Raw genomic sequence first — 18,893 nt, 5'->3', positions numbered from 1 at the left:
GCCTGTGTGAATACACAGTAGTCGCGCGATGTGCTGTTGAAACAAGGGAATGGTCTTTGCAAACTCCTTTTTGACAGCATCCTCAATGTTCCAGGATCTCGGGTAGTTGAGGTGGACGTCATCAATTGGCCCAGAAACAATCCTGCTCCAACTACTTGTCCCGAATGATTAGTGACGCTCCCCTAAAACAGGCAGTCTCGTGCATCAGTCTCTGAAAGTAAGCGTGCAGGTACAGCAGGCAGTCAAGAAGACAAATGGTACGATGGCCTTCATAGCGAGAGGACTTGAGTATAGGGATAGGGATGTTTTACTGCCACTGTACAGGGCGTTGGTGAGGCCACACCTGGAGTATTGTGTGCAGTTTTGGTGTCCTTATCTGAGGAAGGAAGCCTTTGCTATAGACGGAGTACAGCGAAGGTTTACCACGCTGATTCCTGGGATGGCAGGTCTGTCATATGAGGAGAGACTAAGTCGTTTAAGATTGTATTCATAGAAATCAGAGAATCAAATAGTGCAGAAGAGGCTTTTCAGCCCATTAAGTCTGCACCGGGACGTGAGAAACACCTGAACTCCCCTCTAATCCCATCTGCCAGCACTTGGCCCTTAGCCCTGAATGTTATGATGTGCCAAGTGCTCATCCAGATACTTTTTAAAGGATGTGAGGCATCCCGCCTCCACCACCCTCCCAGACAGCGCATTCCAGACCGTCACCCCCTCTGGGTAAAAAGGTTTTTCCTCACATCCTCCTGCCCCTCACCTTGAACCAATGCCCTTCATGACTGACCCTTCAACTATGGAGAACAGCTGCTCTTTATCCACTCTGTCCAAGTCTCTCATAATCTTGCACACCTCAATCAGGTCGCCCTCAGTCTTCTCTGCTCACTGGAGTTTATAAAAGTGAGAGGGGATCTCATAGAAATTTATAAAATTCTAACAGGGTTAGACAGGGTGGATACAGCAAAAATGTTCCCGATGGTAGGGGAGTCCAGAACTAGGGGGTCATAGTTTGAGGATAAGGGGTAAACCTTTTAGGACTGAGGCGAGGAGAAATTTCTTCACCCAGAGGGTGTTGAATGTGTGGAGTTCATTACCACAGAAAATAGTTGAGGCCAAAACGTTATCTGATTTCAAGAAGAAATTAGATCTATCTAATAGATAGGGGCGGCACGGTGGCACAGTGGTTAGCACTGCTGCTTCACAGCTCCAGGGACCAGGGTTCGATTCCCGGCTCGGGTCACTGTCTGCGTGGAGTTTGCACATTCTCCCTGTGCCTGCGTGGGTTTCCTCCGGGTGCTCCGGTTTCCTCCCACAGTCCAAAGATGTGTGGGTTAGGTTGATTGGCCATGATAAAATTACCCCTTAGTTTCCTGAGATGCGTAGGTTAGAGGGATTAGTGGATAAAATATGTAGGGATATGGGGATAGGGCCTAGGTGGGATTGTGGTCGGTGCAGACTCGATGGGCCGAATGGCCTCTTTCTGCGCTGTAGGGTTCCATGATTCTATGATTCTATCTCTTGGGGCTAATGGGATCAAGGGATAGGGGATATTGAATTTGATGATCAGCCATGATCAAAATGAATGGCGGAGCAGACTCGAAGGGCCGAATGGCCTCCTCCTGCTTCTAGTTTCTATGCTTCTATGTAGGCAATGTTCAGGTCAGTGTTTGAGATAATCAGTCAAAAGCGCAGAGCAGAAGACAAAAATAATTATTTTATGAAATGAATTGTGAAAGGAAAGAGGAGACAGATCTAATAATAACATTCAAAAATGAGACTGGACAAATGGGGAAAGAGCAGGAGTAGTGGGACTAATCAGGGAATTCTTTGAAGAGCTGGCACAGTAAGGATGGGCTGAGTGGCCTCTATCCATGCTATATCATTCAATATGACTCAACACTGTTTCCGGAACATTTACTTCCCCCACCAGCAAGAGCAACAAGGTGGACACAAGATGGGCGACAGGGTGGCACAGTGGTTAGCACTGCTGCCTCACAGCGCCAGGGACCCGGGTTCGATTCCAGCCTCAGGTCACTGTCTGTGTGGAGTTTGCACATTCTCCCCGTGTCTGCGTGGGTTTCCTCCGGGTGCTCCGGTTTCCATCCATAGATGTGCAGGTTAGGTGGATTGGCCATGGTAAATGCGCAGGGTTACAGGGATAGGGCAGGGAGCGAGCCTGGGTAAGATGCTTGGTCAGAGAGCCAGTGCACAGACTCAATGGGCTGAATGGCCTCCCTCCGCACTGTAGGGATTCTATGATTCCAAAATGATAAAGCATCACATGCTCCAAAGTGCTGGAAATCTGAAAGTTAAAGAGTAACAGTGCAGCAGCTCAGACAAAGTTCACCCGCCTGAAATAGTAACCTGCCCTTCCCCACGGAGAGTGTCTGACCAATAGCAACATCAGCTCTCAGACATAGAGCACCTTAAAAACAGTAAAACAATTCACAGGGGCAATTTCAAACAAAATTTAACACTGAGCTAAATAAGGAGACATAAAGACAGGTGGTCAAAGGTTCGGTCAAAGGGATAGATTTTAAGAAGCGTCTTAAAGGCAGAAAGAGTTTAGGGCCTAGGCAGCTGACGGCAGGGCTGACAATGGTAGAGCGATTGAAACTGGTGATGTACAAGAGGCCAGAATCGGAGGAGCACAGAGATCTTGGAGGGTTGTGTTGGTCTGGAGGTGGTAACAGAGGTAGGGAAGGACAAGGCCATGGAGGGATTTGAAGACAAGAATGTGAATTTTAAGAGAGGCATTGCCAGATCGAGAGCGGGTCAGTGGGTGCAGCGGGCAATGGGTGAATGGAACTTGGTGTGAGTTTTGACACAGGTGGGAGAATTACAATGCGTCTGTGTGGCACATGACAATTGCATGAGATTTCACCTACTCACCTCCTTGCTACTGTTTTACTGAAGGCGGCAGCTCGTCCTCGATCTGGTTCCATGGGAACAGGGGGTAAAGTAACTTGGATAGTGCGTCAACCTGGCTGCCATGTAAACCAAACTGAGTGTGTTTCCTCCCTTCTGCACTGTCCCTGCCAATGGGAGCCACTGGGCGGTGAGTCAAAATAGGAACCAGATAGTCAGCAAAGACAACTAGAGTTTTTGACAGAGTGAATTGGTAGCAAAGTGGGGTTCCTGGTTTTAATTTACACACCAACTATGACCAACAGCGTTTCTGAATTCCTGACCCAAACTACAGCAAAATCTCCAGCAAATGCAGTCAGTGGAGGATAGTTGCATAATGTAAGTTATTCGCGTACAATTAATCCCAGTCAGTTGCAGCAGTGCCGCCTGACAGGGGAATTAACTAATCAACTTCATTCTCATCAAAGTTTGCTTTTGATTTGATTTGAATCATTATTGTCACATGTATTAGTATACAGTGAAAAGTATTGTCTCTTGCGCGCTATACAGACAAAGCATACTGTTCGTAGAGAAGGAAAGGAGAGAGTGCAGGATGTAGTGTTACAGTCATAGCTAGGGTGTAGAGGAAGATCAACTTAGTGCGAGGTAGGTCTATTCAAAAGTCTGACGGCAGCAGGGAAGAAGCTGTTCTTGAGTCGGTTGGTACGCGACCTCAGACTTTTGTATCTTTTTTCCGACAGAAGAAGGTGGAAGAGAGCATGTCCGGGGTGCGTGGGGTCCTTGATTATGCTGGCTGCTTTCCCAAGGCAACAGGAAGTGTATCATAGAATCCCTACAGTGCAGAAGGAGGCCATTTGGCCCATCGAGTCTGCACCAGCCACAATTCCACCCAGGCCCTATTCATGTAACCCCACATATTTACTCTACTAATCCCCCTGACGCTAGGGTCAATTTATCATGGCCAATTAACCTAACCCGCATATCTTTGGACTGTGGGGGGAAACTGGAGCACCCGGAGGAAACCCATGCAGACATGGGGAGAATGTGCAAACTCCCCACAGACAGTGACCTGAGGCTGGAATTGAACCTGGATCCCTAGCGCTGTGAGGCAGCAGTGCTAACCACTGTGCCACCGTGTCGCGAGTGTAGACGGAATCTACACGCTACAATCTGCACTTGTTGGATTGTTATATCCATTTTGGGGATTCAATTGTAGAAACTGGGCAGGATTCTCCAGTTCCGCCCATCCCGTCAATGGACTTTGCAACGGTCCATTAAATTGTCTGTCCTGCCCGCGGCTAATCCGGTGGCGGGTGGCACTTGAGCTTTTGGGCACCTGTGTTATCTCTCCAGGAAGGCCGTCGTCCTCTCCAATCTACCCCCTCTGAAATTCTGTCACTTTGCTATCCCTTGCTAATTTTTAAAAACAGGGTTTCTTTGGACTCCGCTTTTGGTCACCTCGTCTCTTGCACAATCTGTTCTCTTCCCTTTGAGGCACTTTGGTAAATTTATTACATTAAGGCCACTGTATAAATATACAATCTGGAGTCCTTATCTCACAGTACACAGAATTCACAAAATCAACACATTAGATGTCTGCAAGCAGAGTTACAAATGTCAATTAAATGGAGCGTGTGGGAATATATCTGTATATTGGTTAGTACGCAGGGCTGGCAGTGAGGAATGAAGATGTAGTTTAGTTGCAAACGACAGAAAATGGTGAAAGATTTCAGCAGATCTGACAGCATCTGTGGAGAGAGATTGGGGCCAACGTTTTGAGGCTGGATGATTGTAGAATCCTACAGTGCAGAAGGAGGCCATTTGGCCCACCGAGTCTGCACCGACCACAATCCCACTTAGGCCCTATCCCCATAACCCCATGCATTTACCCTGCTAGTCCCCCTGACACTAAGCACGGCCAATCCACCTAACCTGCCCATCTTTGGACTGCGGGAGGAAACCCACGCAGACACAGGGAGAAGGTGCAAACTCCACACAGACAGTCACCCAAGGCGGGAATCGAACCCGGGTCTCAGGCGACGCGAAGCAGCAGTGCTAACCACTGTGCCACCGTGCCACCCTTGGCCAATGGTGGCGTGACTACAATTGGGATTCACAAGACGCCAGAATGACTTCCTTGGGTCATCCGGACATCTCCACAGATGCTGTCAGACCGGCTGAGATTTTCCAGTCTTCGTTTCAGATTCCAGCATCCGCAATAATTTGCCTTGACCTTAGTTTGTAATTTAGTTGAGAGTTTTAGCTGAGGTTTCATCCTCAGTTTATCGACAGTGGGTGAAGCCTGAGATTAAATTAAAACCTTCCATTACGTATTTACAGGATACTGCGAGGCCTGGATAGAGTGGACGTGGAGAGGATGTTTCCACTAGTAGGAAAAACTAGAACCAGAGGGCACAACCTCAGGCTAAAGGGACGATCCTTCAAAACAGAGATGAGGAGGAATTTCTTCAGCCAGAGAGTGGTGAATTGCCGCAGAAGGCTGTGGAGGCCGGGTCATTGAGTGTCTTTAAGACAGAGATAGGTAGGTTCTTGGTTAATAAGGGGATCAGGGGTTATGGGGAAAAGGCAGGAGAATGGGGATGAGAAAAATATCAGCCATGATTGTTTGGCGGAGCAGACTCGATGGGCCGAGTGGCCTAACTCTGCTCCAATGCAGAGTTTTATGATCTTCCTGAATAAAATTGACAACAATGCTAATGTTGGATTAAAGCAGAAGTTGCAAAGGCAGGAATGAAAGTTTGAACGGTATGTGTGGAGTCCAGACTGCAGAAACACATAACTCACAGGAAGGTGTAAATCGGAATTGTTTGTAACTGGAAGGAAAAGTGATGGGGAGGATTTTTCAAATAGCTGTTCAGTGGGTAAATATCTTTTCCCATGTTGACGTAGCAAGGAGACTAGGCTTCTCATTAGCTGGCTGACTGGAATCCTTTGACGTGTGTATATTTGATTGAAATATAGACACACAGAGGGATCTGGGTGTGCAAGTCCACAGATCCTTAAAGGTGGCAGCACAGGTGGAAAAGGTGGTGAAGAAGGCATATGGCATGCTTGCCTTTATTGGACGGAGCATAGAGTATAAAAGTTGGCATATGATGTTGCAGTTATATAGAACGTTGGTTAGGCCACATTTGGAATACTGCGTCCAGTTCTGGTCGCCACACTACCAGAAGGACGTGGAGGCTTTGGAGAGAGTACAGAAAAGGTTTACCAGGATGTTGCCTAGTATGGAGGGTATTAGCTATGAGGAGAGATTGGGTAAACTAGGGTTGTTTTCCCTGGAAAGACGGAGGTTGAGGGGTGACCTAATAGAAGTTTATAAACTTATGAAGGGCAAAGATAGGGTGAAAAGTTGGAAACTTTTTCCCAGGTCAGAAATGACAAACACAAGGGGTCACAAGTTCAAGGTAAGGGGGGCAAGGTTCAATACAGATATGTGGGGGACGTATTTTACACAGAGGGTGGTGGGGGTCTGGAATGCACTACCAAGCAAGGTGGTTGAGGCAGACACGCTAGGATCATTTGAGACTTATCTAGATAGCCACATGAACAGACTGGGAATAGAGGGATACAAACAGATGGTCTAGTTAGGAACACATGATCGGTGCAGGCTTGGAGGGCCGAAGGGCCTGTTCCTGTGCTGTATTGTTCTTTGTTCTCTTTGAAATATCCAGGTTGTCACCAACAGTGTGTGCAAACAGTGTCATAGCAATTACACCAGCAAATCCAACCAGCAGGAGGAGACCACTTGACCCCTCAAGCCTGCTTCACCATTCAGTAAAATCACAGCCGATCTTCTACATTATCCCAATTTCCATATTTCTAACCACCGCCCCTTGACATTCAATGGTGTCACTATCACTGAATCCCACACTGTCAACATCCTTGGGGGTACCATTGACCAGAAACTCAACTGGACTCACCACATAAACAGTGGCTACAAGAGCAGGTCAGAGGCTAGGAATACTGCGGTGAGTAACTCACCACCTGACTCCCCAAAGCCTGTCCACCATCTACAAGGCACAAGTCAGGAGTGTGATGGAATACTCCCCACTTGCCTGGATGGGTGCAGCTCCAACAACACTCAAGAAGCTCGACACCATCCAGGACAAAGCAGCCCCGCTTGATTGGCACCACATCTACAAACATTCAATCCCTCCACCGCCGACACTCAGTAGCAGCAGTGTGTACCATCTACAAGATGCACTGCAGCAATTCACCAAAGATCCTTAGACAGCACCTTCCAAACCCACGACCACTTCCATCGAGAAGGACAAGGGCAGCAGATACATGGGAACACCACCACCTGCAAATTCCCCTCCAAGCCACTCACCATCCTGACTTGGAAATATATCGGCCCTAACAGCATTGTGGGTCAACCCACAGAACATGGACTGCAGCGATTCAAGAAGGCAGCTCACCACCACCTTCTCAAGGGCAACTAGGGATGGGCAATAAATGCTGGCCAACCAGTGACGCACATGTCCCACGAATGAACAAAAAAAAATTTCCATATCCCCTAATTCTCTTCGTACCCAAAAATCTGTCTTCGTTGTGCTGAGTGACTGAGCTTCCATCAGTCTCTGGGGCAAAGAATTCCAAAGGTCCAGAAACTCTACGAGTGAAGACATTTCTCCTCCTCTCATGTCCAAAGTGGCCGGCTCCTTATCTAAGTTTGTCGCCTGTATTTTTCTACGGTTCGGGGAAACGGACTCTCGGGCTGGAATTCTCTGACCTCGTCCACAGCTGGGATTATCCAGTCCCGCTGCGGTGAACAGAGATTTGACTGGGCGTCAAATTCCCACTGGCAGTGGTGGGCGGGACATGCCAGACGGGAGAATCCCAGCCAAGGGGATTAGTGCTCTGCTGTGTCTAAGCGGAACTCCAATCCGGGGACCCGGGTCGGCATTCCAGTTCAGTGCTGCACTGTCAGCGGTGCCGTCTGTCGATGAAGCATTATTCTGTGGCGAATGTAAATGATCCCACGGCCACTAGTTTTTAAGGAACAGCAAGGTGAGTTCTCCCCAGTGTCCTGGCTAATATTTACCCCTCAACCAATGTCAGGGGGCGGCACGGTGGTGAGCACTGCTGCCTCATAGCGCCAGGGACCTGGGTTCGATTCCTGGCCTCGGGTCACTGTCTGTGTGGAGTCTGCACGTTCTCCCCGTGTCTGCATGGGTTTCCTCCGGGTGCTCCGGTTTCCTCCCACAGTCCGAAAGACGTGTTGGTTAGGGTGCATTGACCATGCTAAATTCTCCCTCAGTGTACCCGAACAGGTGCTAGAGTGTGGCGGCCAGGGGATTTTCACAGTAACTTCATTGCAGTGTTAATGTAAGCCTACTTGTGATACTAATAAATAAACTTAAAAAAACAAAGCAGATTATCTGGCCTTTATCGCATTGTTGTTTATAGGGAATTGTTGTGTGTAAATTACCTGCTGACTTTCTAACATTGTGACAGTGACTACACTTACTGTGTTGGCTGCCAGCGCGTTGCGGTGGTCAGAGGCCATGAAAGGTGCTATGTAAATGCAAGTTTTTTTAGTATTTGCTTTAGAGTGGTTAAGGAAGGTTTTACCCGTTTGTTGGTAATATAGTGAAAGAACAAACAAAGCGTGCGAATGGTGTTTGATTGTTTAGACTGCTTTACTTCCTTAGTTACTGAGTGATGGTAATGTTGATCAAGTCTGTATATACACGTGATGTACATTCACCTGTCCCGTGTTGAAGGCTTTTTCTATAAAATTAGTGGCTACAATGGTCTCACCATTGCAACGCAACTGGCCAATCAGTGAGCTCCATTGGACAACAGAAGTGTCGATGATGGTGTACGGCAAAACCTGCATTTATATAGCACCGTAGCTGTAGTAAAAGGCCCTTCACAGGAACATTATCAAACACAATTTGACACCAAGCAAGGAGAGATGATAATAGGGTGGGTCTGGTCGGTTTAAGGACTCAAAGGAAGAGAGAGAGGTGGAGATCGCCATCTGTCCCTCTAACCAACTTGCAGTTTCACTATGCTCATCATCAGTAAAGTTAAAGTAAAGTTTATGTATTAGTGTCACAAGTAGGCGGCACGGTGGCACAGTGGTTAGCACTGCTGCCTCACAGCACCAGGGACCCGGGTTCGATCCCCGCTTGGGTCACTGTCTGTGTGGAGTCTGCACGTTCCCCCCGTGTCTGCATGGGTTTCCTCCGGGTGCTCCGGTTTCCTCCCACACTCCAAAGATGTGCAGGTTAGGTGGATTGGCCAGGCTAAATTGCCATTTAATGTTAGGGGGACGAGCTAGAGTAAATGCATAGGGTTACTAGGATAGGGCCTGGGTGTGTCTGTGGTCGGTGCAGACTCGATGGGCCGAATGGCCTCCTTCTGCACTGTGGGAACCTATGATTCTATGAAGCAGGCTTACATTAACACTGCAATGAAGTTACTATGAAATTCCTCTAGTCACCACACTTCGGCGCCTGTTTGGGACAATGCACCTAACCAGCACGTCTTTCGGACGGTGGGAGGAAACCGGAGCACCCGGAGGAAACCCACGCAGACACGGGGAGAACGTGCAGACTCCACACAGACAGTGACTGAAGCCGGTAATTGAACCCGCGTCCCTGGCGCTCTGAGGCAGCAGCGCTAACCACTGTGCCACCGTGCTGCCCATGGGCCACAGGGTGTAAAGTGAGAAGGATTAAATGAAGGGACTCATACAATCGCGCAAAGAGAGTTTTTAGTTTAACAAGAATATATAATATTAGGAAAGACCATTGTAGCTAACCGCTTATAGAACGATGCTGATCCTATCTGACACATCTTGTCCTTGGGCAAGCTTGTACTAAAGAGGCAGCATTTAATATTCAATCTTAAATACTCCTGACTTCTCACTCTGTCGCTCTTAACTGCCAGTTTGGGGTCAAGTGAATTTGACACTGCAAGAACTGTACACAGGTGAGGCAGTGCGTAATGGTATTTTTACTGGACTAGTAATCCAGACACCCAGGATGGCATGGTGGCACAGTGGGTTAGCACTGCTGCCTCACAGCACCAGGGACCCGGGTTCGATTCCAGCCTTGGGTCACTGTCTGTGTGGAGTCTGCACGTTCTCCCCGTGTCTGCGTGGGTTTCCTCCGGGTGCTCCGGTTTCCTCCCACAGTCTGAAAGACGTGCTGGTTAGCTGCGTTGGCCGTGCTAAATTCTCCCTCAAGCGTACCCGAACAGGCGCCCGGACTGTGGCGACTCGGGGATTTTCACAGTAACTTCATTGCAGTGTTAATATGAGCCTACTTGTGGCACTAATAAATAAAGTTTAAAACTCAGGGTGATGCTCTGGGGACTTGGGGGCTCGAATCCCGCCATGGCAGAGGGTAAAATTTTCATTCAATGAAAAGTCTAATGAGGTAAAAACCCATCTGGTTCACTAATGTCCTTCAGGGAAGGAAATCTGCCGTCCTTACCCGGTCTGGCCTACATGTAACTCCAGAGCCACAGCAATGTGGTTGACTCTGAAATGTCCTTAGGGATGGGCAATAAATGCCCCCAGCAACGCCCAGATCCCACAAACGAATTTATAAAGAAATGTTCAGTTATTGGGACGGATTTGTGTGGAGACAAGGGCCCTGATTTTACCGAAATCGGGGTGGGCGAGGCTCGCAGAACGGTATTCTCCATTGGCCTCGGGCGCGATCTTACGAGCCGCGGGCGAGGCGGTAAAATTCTGACCAAGGTCTGAGTGACGAACACTCGGCCCACCTGATGCTCCTCCTGTTGATTGGTTCAGAATAGCAATGACTGACCCACCAGCAGATCCCACTTGCTCTCCAATCGGTCCAATCGCTCGTCTCCCCGTTCCTCATCAGCCAGAGTTTAGCTCACCCGTTTATTTTCATTCCCACAATGATGGACAAATTCTCACTTGCTGCGAGCCCAAAGGAAAGACTGAGGTTTATATCGTGCCTTTAACCATCTCAGGAGGCCCCAGAACAGCTTATAACCAACAGAGAATTCTATATTTGCTGTTGCGATGTTGGAAACCTGACACCAAAATTGCACACAGCAAGATCCAGGTAACTGCAATGTGAGAAAGACCAGATCATTTGTATTAAGTGACATTGACTGAGGGATAAATATTGGTCAGGATGGCTGAGAATCTGTGCTTATTTGTAATAACGCCATGGGATCTTTTACTCAAGACTTCAAGTTAAAATAGAATCCGAAAGACAGCAGCTCCAACAGTGCAGCACTCCCTCAGTACTGTACTGGAGCGCAGCTCCAACAGTGCAGCACTCCCTCAGTACTGTACTGGAGCGCAGCTCCAACAGTGCAGCACCCTCTCGGTACTGTACTGGAGCGCAGCTCCAACAGTGCAGCACCCTCTCGGTACTGTACTGGAGCGCAGCTCCAACAGTGCAGCACCCTCTCGGTACTGTACTGGAGCGCAGCTCCAACAGTGCAGCACCCTCTCGGTACTGTACTGGAGCGCAGCTCCAACAGTGCAGCACTCCCTCAGTACTGTACTGGAGCGCAGCTCCAACAGTGCAGCACTCCCTCTGTACTGTACTGGAGTGCCTCCCTAACAGTGCAGCACTCCCTCAGTACTGTACTGGAGTGCCTCTCCAACAGTGCAGCACCCTCTCGGTACTGTACTGGAGTGCCTCTCCAACAGTGCAGCACTCCCTCAGTACTGTACTGGAGCGCAGCTCCAACAGTGCAGCACTCCCTCAGTACTGTACTGGAGTGCCTCCCTAACAGTGCAGCACTCCCTCAGTACTGTACTGGAATGCCTCTCCAACAGTGCAGCATTCCCTCGGTACTGTACTGGAGCGCAGCTCCAACAGTGCAGCACTCCCTCAGTACTGTACTGGAGCGCAGCTCCAACAGTGCAGCACCCTCTCGGTACTGTACTGGAGCGCAGCTCCAACAGTGCAGCACTCCCTCAGTACTGTACTGGAGCGCAGCTCCAACAGTGCAGCACTCCCTCAGTACTGTACTGGAGCGCAGCTCCAACAGTGCAGCACCCTCTCGGTACTGTACTGGAGCGCAGCTCCAACAGTGCAGCACCCTCTCGGTACTGTACTGGAGCGCAGCTCCAACAGTGCAGCACTCCCTCAGTACTGTACTGGAGCGCAGCTCCAACAGTGCAGCACTCCCTCTGTACTGTACTGGAGTGCCTCCCTAACAGTGCAGCACTCCCTCAGTACTGTACTGGAGTGCCTCTCCAACAGTGCAGCACCCTCTCGGTACTGTACTGGAGTGCCTCTCCAACAGTGCAGCACTCCCTCAGTACTGTACTGGAGCGCAGCTCCAACAGTGCAGCACTCCCTCAGTACTGTACTGGAGTGCCTCCCTAACAGTGCAGCACTCCCTCAGTACTGTACTGGAGTGCCTCTCCAACAGTGCAGCACTCCCTCAGTACTGTACTGGAGTGCCTCTCCAACAGTGCAGCATCCTCTCGGTACTGTACTGGAGTGCCTCTCCAACAGTGCAGCATCCTCTCGGTACTGTACTGGAGTGCCTCTCCAACAGTGCAGCACTCCCTCAGTACTGTACTGGAGTGCCTCTCCAACAGTGCAGCACTCCCTCAGTACTGTACTGGAGTGCCTCTCCAACAGTGCAGCATCCTCACGGTACTGTACTGGAGTGCCTCTCCAACAGTGCAGCACCCTCTCGGTACTGTACTGGAGTGCCTCCCATTCTGGAAACTTGAGTATAAAATCGCACGCTGAAACACCCAGTGCGGCGCTGAGGGAGTGCCACACAGCTGGAGGCTCCATCTCTCACATTGAAATGTTAAATTACAGCCTGGTTTCCCCTCTCAGGTGGATTTGCAAGATCCCCATGGCACTATTTAGAAGAGGAACAGGGGAGTTCTTCCCAGTGTCCTTGCCTGAACTAACATCATTTAAAAAAAGATTACCTGTGCTATTATCAGATTGTGGGATCTTGCTGTGCACAAATTGGCTGCTGTGTTTCTGACATCACCACAGTGCCTACCCTTCAAAGGTACCTCTTTGGATGTAACATTCTCAGGGTGTGAGAGTGGGAAGGGTGCGATAGTAAGTGTTTTCTTTCAGTGACTGTGGTGCTCAGATTAAATTGCGCAGAATGAAACTTGTGTTCACCATTCTCTTGCGTAAGTCCCATGTCTTCACTGACACATTGGGCCATATTTTACTGCCTCACTAATGATGAACACAAGTTTCATTCTGTACAATTTAATCTGAGCACCCCTAGGGGGTTTTCACAGTAACTTCAGTGCAGTGTTAATGTAAGCCTACTTGTGACACTAATAAATAAACTGAAACTGTACTACACACGGCATCGCTAGTAGTCAGAAGTCAATCACGATGTGCATTACTTACTGAATTAGTGCCTCTTATAATGATACGAAGTCCAACCTACCTCTCCACTCGCTGGATGAAGGAGCAGCATTCCGAAAGTTCGTGATTCCAAATAAACCTGTTAGATTTTAACCTGTGAGACTTCGTACTGTGCCCACCCCAGTCCAACATCGGCATTTCCACATCCTATAGTAATGACAACCAACGGGAAAATTTACTTTTCCCCTAATTCTACCCAATACACCACCCAATGAGGACTCCTCCCCATCCCGAGAATTCCAGACTTTTAGTCCTCCTGATTCTCATTTCCCCTCCTGGCTTCAACCTCCTCATGTTCTTTTGACTGACGGACTTGCAGGGCTCTCCTTAGGAAAGTGCAAAAGAGACCTTGTTGCTGAATAGATTTGGAGAAAGTGCCAGAAGGACCTAACCCCCCCACCCCCCCTTCAGGAAGTAGTTTGGAACCAATCTATTGCTGTGCTTTGGTGTCTCTCTGTCAACTGCTTCTCATTACAGGAAGCGGCCTTGAAGTGGAGAGCTGAAGTAACATAATTGGCAAATGTCCTTAAACAAGAATTGGCTCTGGCTTTTTATAATGAAACAAAAAGTCTGAGATGTCATTGAAACAAGGCTGTTGATTGCTTTCCTTGCTCGAGGACATCTCGATGGAGTTTTAACTGCAGGAGTATTTGGATTGATATTCATGGAGTGAGCCTGTGTGAAGCCAGGGAAATGAGACAGTTCTGCTTTTACCCTTTCTGACAGCGTACTGCTATTTTTGCTCCCTCTAATAATTAGGTTATCATAGAGTAATGGAATGGTTACAGCACAGATGGAGGCCATTCAGTGCATCGTGCCCATACTGGGTCTCTGCAGCAGCAACTCAGTTAGTCCCGCTTCTGCCACCCTTTCCCTGTAAATCATTTCCCTTCAGATAATTCCCTCACTGCTGCCTCTCAGCGCCAGGGACCCGGGTTCGATTCCCGGCTTGGGTCACTGTCTGTGTGGAGTTTGCACATTCTCCCCGTGTGTGCGTGGGTTTCCTCCGGGTGCTCCGGTTTCCTCCCACAGTCCGAAATACGTGCTGGTTAGGGTGCATTGGCCATGCTAAATTCTCCCTCAGTGTACCCAAACAGGAGTGTGGTGACTGGGGGATTTTCACAATAACGTCATTGCAGTGTTAATGTAAGCCGACTTGTAACACTAATAGATTTTAAAAATTCCCTTTTGAAAGCCACAATTGATTCTGCCCCCACCAGATTCCCAAGCAATGCATCCCAGATAAAAGCAAAATACTGCAGATGCTGGAATCTGAAACAAAAACAGAAAATGCTAGAAAATCTCAGCAGGTCTGACAGCATCTGTGGAGAGAGAATAGAGCCAACATTTCAAGTCTAGATGAAGGCCACCTCAGACTCGAAACATTGGCTCTATTCTCTCTCCACAGAGGCTGTCAGACCTGCCGAGATTTTCTAGCATTTCCTGTTTTTGTAGTGAATCCCAGATCCTGTTTCTAAAGAAAATCTTCCTCATTTTGGTGCACAATTATGAGGGGAGAGACAGAGTGGACAGGGTAAAATCATTTCCCTTGGTGGGGAATTCTAGAACCAGGGGACATGGATTCAAAATAAGCGGCAGTAGGTGTAGAGGGGACATGAGGAAGAACTTCCTTACACAGAGGGTGGTGGGTGTCTGAAATTCGCTGTCTGAGTTGGTGGTGGAGGCGGAGACCCTAAACTCTTTTAAAAAGCACCTGGATCTGCACCTTGAGTACTGTAAGCTGCAGGGCTATGGGCTGGGTGCAGGAAGGTGGGATTAGAAAGAGAACCCGGGTGTCCTCAGACTGACATGGACAAGTTGGAATGAATGGCCTCCTTCTGTGCTGTAACTTTTCTATGGTTTTAGAGCACCTTTTGGTTCTTTTGTTAATCGCTTCAAATCTGTGTCCTCTGATTCTCAGCCCTTCTGCCAATGGGGATAGTTTCTCCCTCTCTGCTCTGTCCAGGCCCCTCATGATTTTGAACCCTCGATCGATCTGCTCCTCGCTAAGACAACCAGCCCAATCTTAGAATCATAGAATCATAGCATTATAGAATCCCTACAGTGCAGAAGGAGGCCATTCAGCCCATCGATCCTGTACCGACCACAATCCCACCCAGGCCCTATTTCCATGACCCCTCTTATAACCCTCCTCATCCTCCTGACACTAGGGTTAATTTAGCATGGCCAATCAACCTAACCCGCACATCTTTGGACCGTGGGAGGAAAACAGAGCTCCCGGAGGAAACCCACGCAGACACGGGGAGAACGTGCAGGCTCCACACACCCAAGGCCAGAATTGAACCCGGGTCCCGGGTGCTGTAGGGCAGCAGTACGAACCACTGTGCCACCATGCCACCCATCATCTCAAATCTGTCCACAGAACTGAAGTGCCTCATCCCTGGAACCATTCCTGTAACTCCTTTCTGCACCCTCTGTAACTTTTCTAAAGTGCAGTGCCCAGAATTAGACACAGTCCTGTAACTGGGGCTGAAGTCGTTTTTTAAAATAAATTCATCATAACTTCCTTGCTTTTGTAATGCGCATCTCCATTCATGAGGCCCAGGATCTTTTATGATTTATTAACCACTTTCTCAACTTGTTCTGCACCTTCAATGATTTGTGCATAATATTGATTTGATTTATTATTATCATGTATTAACGTACAATGAAAAGTCTTGTTTCTTGTGCGCTATACAGACAAAGCATACCTTTCATAGAGAAGGGGGCTGGTTTGAATGATGGACTGGGCTTTGTTCACAACCCTTTGTAGTTTCTTGCGGTCTTGGACAGAGCAGGAATCTTACCAAGTTGTGATACAACCAGAAAGAATTCTTTCAATGGTGCATCTGTAAAAGTTGGTGAGAGTTGTAGCGAACATGCCAAATTTCCTTGGTCTCCTGAGAAAGTGGAGGCGTTGGTGGGCTTTCTTAACTATAGTGTCGGCATGGGGGGGACCAGGATAGGTTGTTCGTGATCTGGACACCTAAAAACATGAAGCTCTCGACCATTTCTACTTTGTCCCCATTGATGTAGAAAGGGGCATGTTCTCGACTATGCTTCCTGAAGTCGATATAGCTTGTCCCCAGCTCCTAGGCCCACTTTTGGATGGGTTGGTATTTTGTTCTCATTCAGCTGGGGCTGGGGAACCTGTTTGAAATGCCGAGGTTCATGAATAACATAAAAGCTGCAAAGTGGAACAGTTTGGCCAATGGCCGGTGATCGGGGTGGGATCCTACCTTAGTTCTTCTCTTCCTATCCCAGTGGCTTTGGAGAAATCTGCACTGTTCCCACCTTCATCACCTCCCTCCCCCACCGCCCCATCCCTCCCCCACCACTACCAGCATGGACCAGAATTGTAATATGGGACCTCCTGGAACTGCCTCTCTCGCTGCATTACCTCTGTGTCCTTCCCTTCTCCTGTCCCAGCCCAGGAACACCGCTGAACCGGACAACCTCCTGGTCTTTAACATGACCTTAACTGTTGTGATAAGGATCTCTTTTGTTATGACCCAGGCCAGAAACCTCAAGGTGTTTTGTGAAGTTAGCCTAGACCCTAAGTTTTACCTTTGATTTTGACATTAGGAGGAGCATAAGCTTCGCTCGAGGTATGATTCAAGTGACCCACTAGGGAGCTTTTATCAAACAAAGTTTATTTAAGAACACAGTTAGAATATAACAAAAAGAATTAGCATAACTTTTACCAATTACAAGACTTAAACATGACACCATATAACTCCTAACAGCTAGCTATCTCTGTTGTTTCAATTTAAAGCAATACCCCATAAACATACACCCTTCTTAAGAATTAGTTAGCACTAAAACAAGTATGCTCACGTGATATCAGATTTCCAGCTTTTTAACACCTATGGACAGGAATCCAAACAACAGTTTTCAGTGAAAGCTATATATTCAAGACAGCAAAACAGAGAAGTAAACCTAGTCTCTGGCAGCTTCCAGTCTTCAAACTTCAGAGACAAAAAAGAATACCTCTCTCTCTCTCTGCATCTTCCAAAACAGTAACACTCAGACAGCTAAATCTCCAACTCCGGAGAGGGGAAAAAGAGACACTGCTCTCTCTCAACTCCAAACAGCATCTGAAACAGCAACTAAGGCTGGGATTCTCTGTGAAAGCCTTGCTGTCCCCAGTCATATGACCTGACCTGTCAATCATCCCAATCAAGCTAATCTGCAATCCCATGGGAACACTAGAACAACAGAACACTGCATTAGTTCAGATTAAACAAACATTGTACCAATTGTACTGCCTTGTTAACAATAGAGGAAACTGGTTGTAGACAAAACGGCTCCGGTAAAATGCCGGGGACTGCTAGAAACATCCTGCAGAGAAACTTGATTGGATTATATTTCTTGAAGGCACAGTATCGTCACATTTTATGTACTGTGCCACAGAGCTGGGGTTCTAGGATCAGATGAAGAGTTTTGTTGATAAGTACCGAACTTTTGGCGGGCTGTTGTCAGCAGTAAGCACGGGTTTGGTTCCATCATTGTTGTTCTTTCAGCCTCTGCAATGTTTTGCGAAAGCCTCCAGAATGCATACCGGTGCCTCACAGAGCCAATCAGAGCAGCAATAAATCAGCAGTATCAGCCTGAGAAAATACATCGCACCGCACCCCCGTCCTCCTTTCCGCGAGGTAGGGATATATAAATTTATCACTCACTGCCCCGAAACACATACACTGTTCACTTACTGCTACCTTGATTAATGAAGGTCAGAAAGATGTCTAAGGTTGGTTGAAGTTCTCTTCCGCAAGCAGCAATTGATGCTGGATCAATTGCTAATTCTAAATCGGAGATTGAGAGATTTTTATTATTGGCCAAAATATGAATGGACAAGGGACAACGGGTACATGGAGCTGGGTCACAGGTCAGCCATCATCTCATTGATTGACGGAACAGACTTGAGGGTTCAAATTGTCTATCCCTATTTTTATGGTCCTAGACAGAGAGGGAGCAAGGGAGAGTGAGAGACATGGACAGAAAGAGAGACATTTACAGAAATAGAAACTGAGAGACTGAGAGACATTGCAGAGGGATAGATATAGAGCGGGATTTTTAAGCCCTTCCACTGGTGGGATCTTCTTGCCTCCTGCGAGGGTACCCCATTGGTGCAATGGAGATACGCACGCAATGCAAGAGCCAAGTTTAAAGTTTTGAAGTTTCAAGTTTATTTATTAGAGTTACAAGTAGGCTTACATTAACACTGCAATGAAGTTACTGCGAAAACCCCCTCGTCGCCACACTCCAGCACCTGTTCGGGTCAATGCACCTAACCAGCATGTCTTTTGGACTGTGGGAGGGAACCCGGAGCACCCGGAGGAAACACACAAGAATGTGCAAACTTACACAGTTACCTGAGGCCGGAATCTAACCCGGGTCCCTGGTTAACCCACTGTGCCACCATTTGTTTATTATTATCACATTATTATCTGTGGGAGCTTCCTATGCCCAAATTGGCTGCTGTGCTTCTTACGCTACCAAAGTGCTTTATTGACTGTGAAGTACTTTGGGATATCCTGACGGCATAAAAGGTGCTATATAAATGAAAGTTATTCCTTTCTTTCTTTAAATCATGATGTTCAGTCAAAGAAGTACTGGTCAAACGAGCAAACA

Source organism: Mustelus asterias, chromosome 24, assembly GCF_964213995.1.
Source record: "Mustelus asterias chromosome 24, sMusAst1.hap1.1, whole genome shotgun sequence".
NCBI lineage: Eukaryota > Metazoa > Chordata > Chondrichthyes > Carcharhiniformes > Triakidae > Mustelus > Mustelus asterias.
This window is presented reverse-complemented; position numbering follows the sequence as displayed.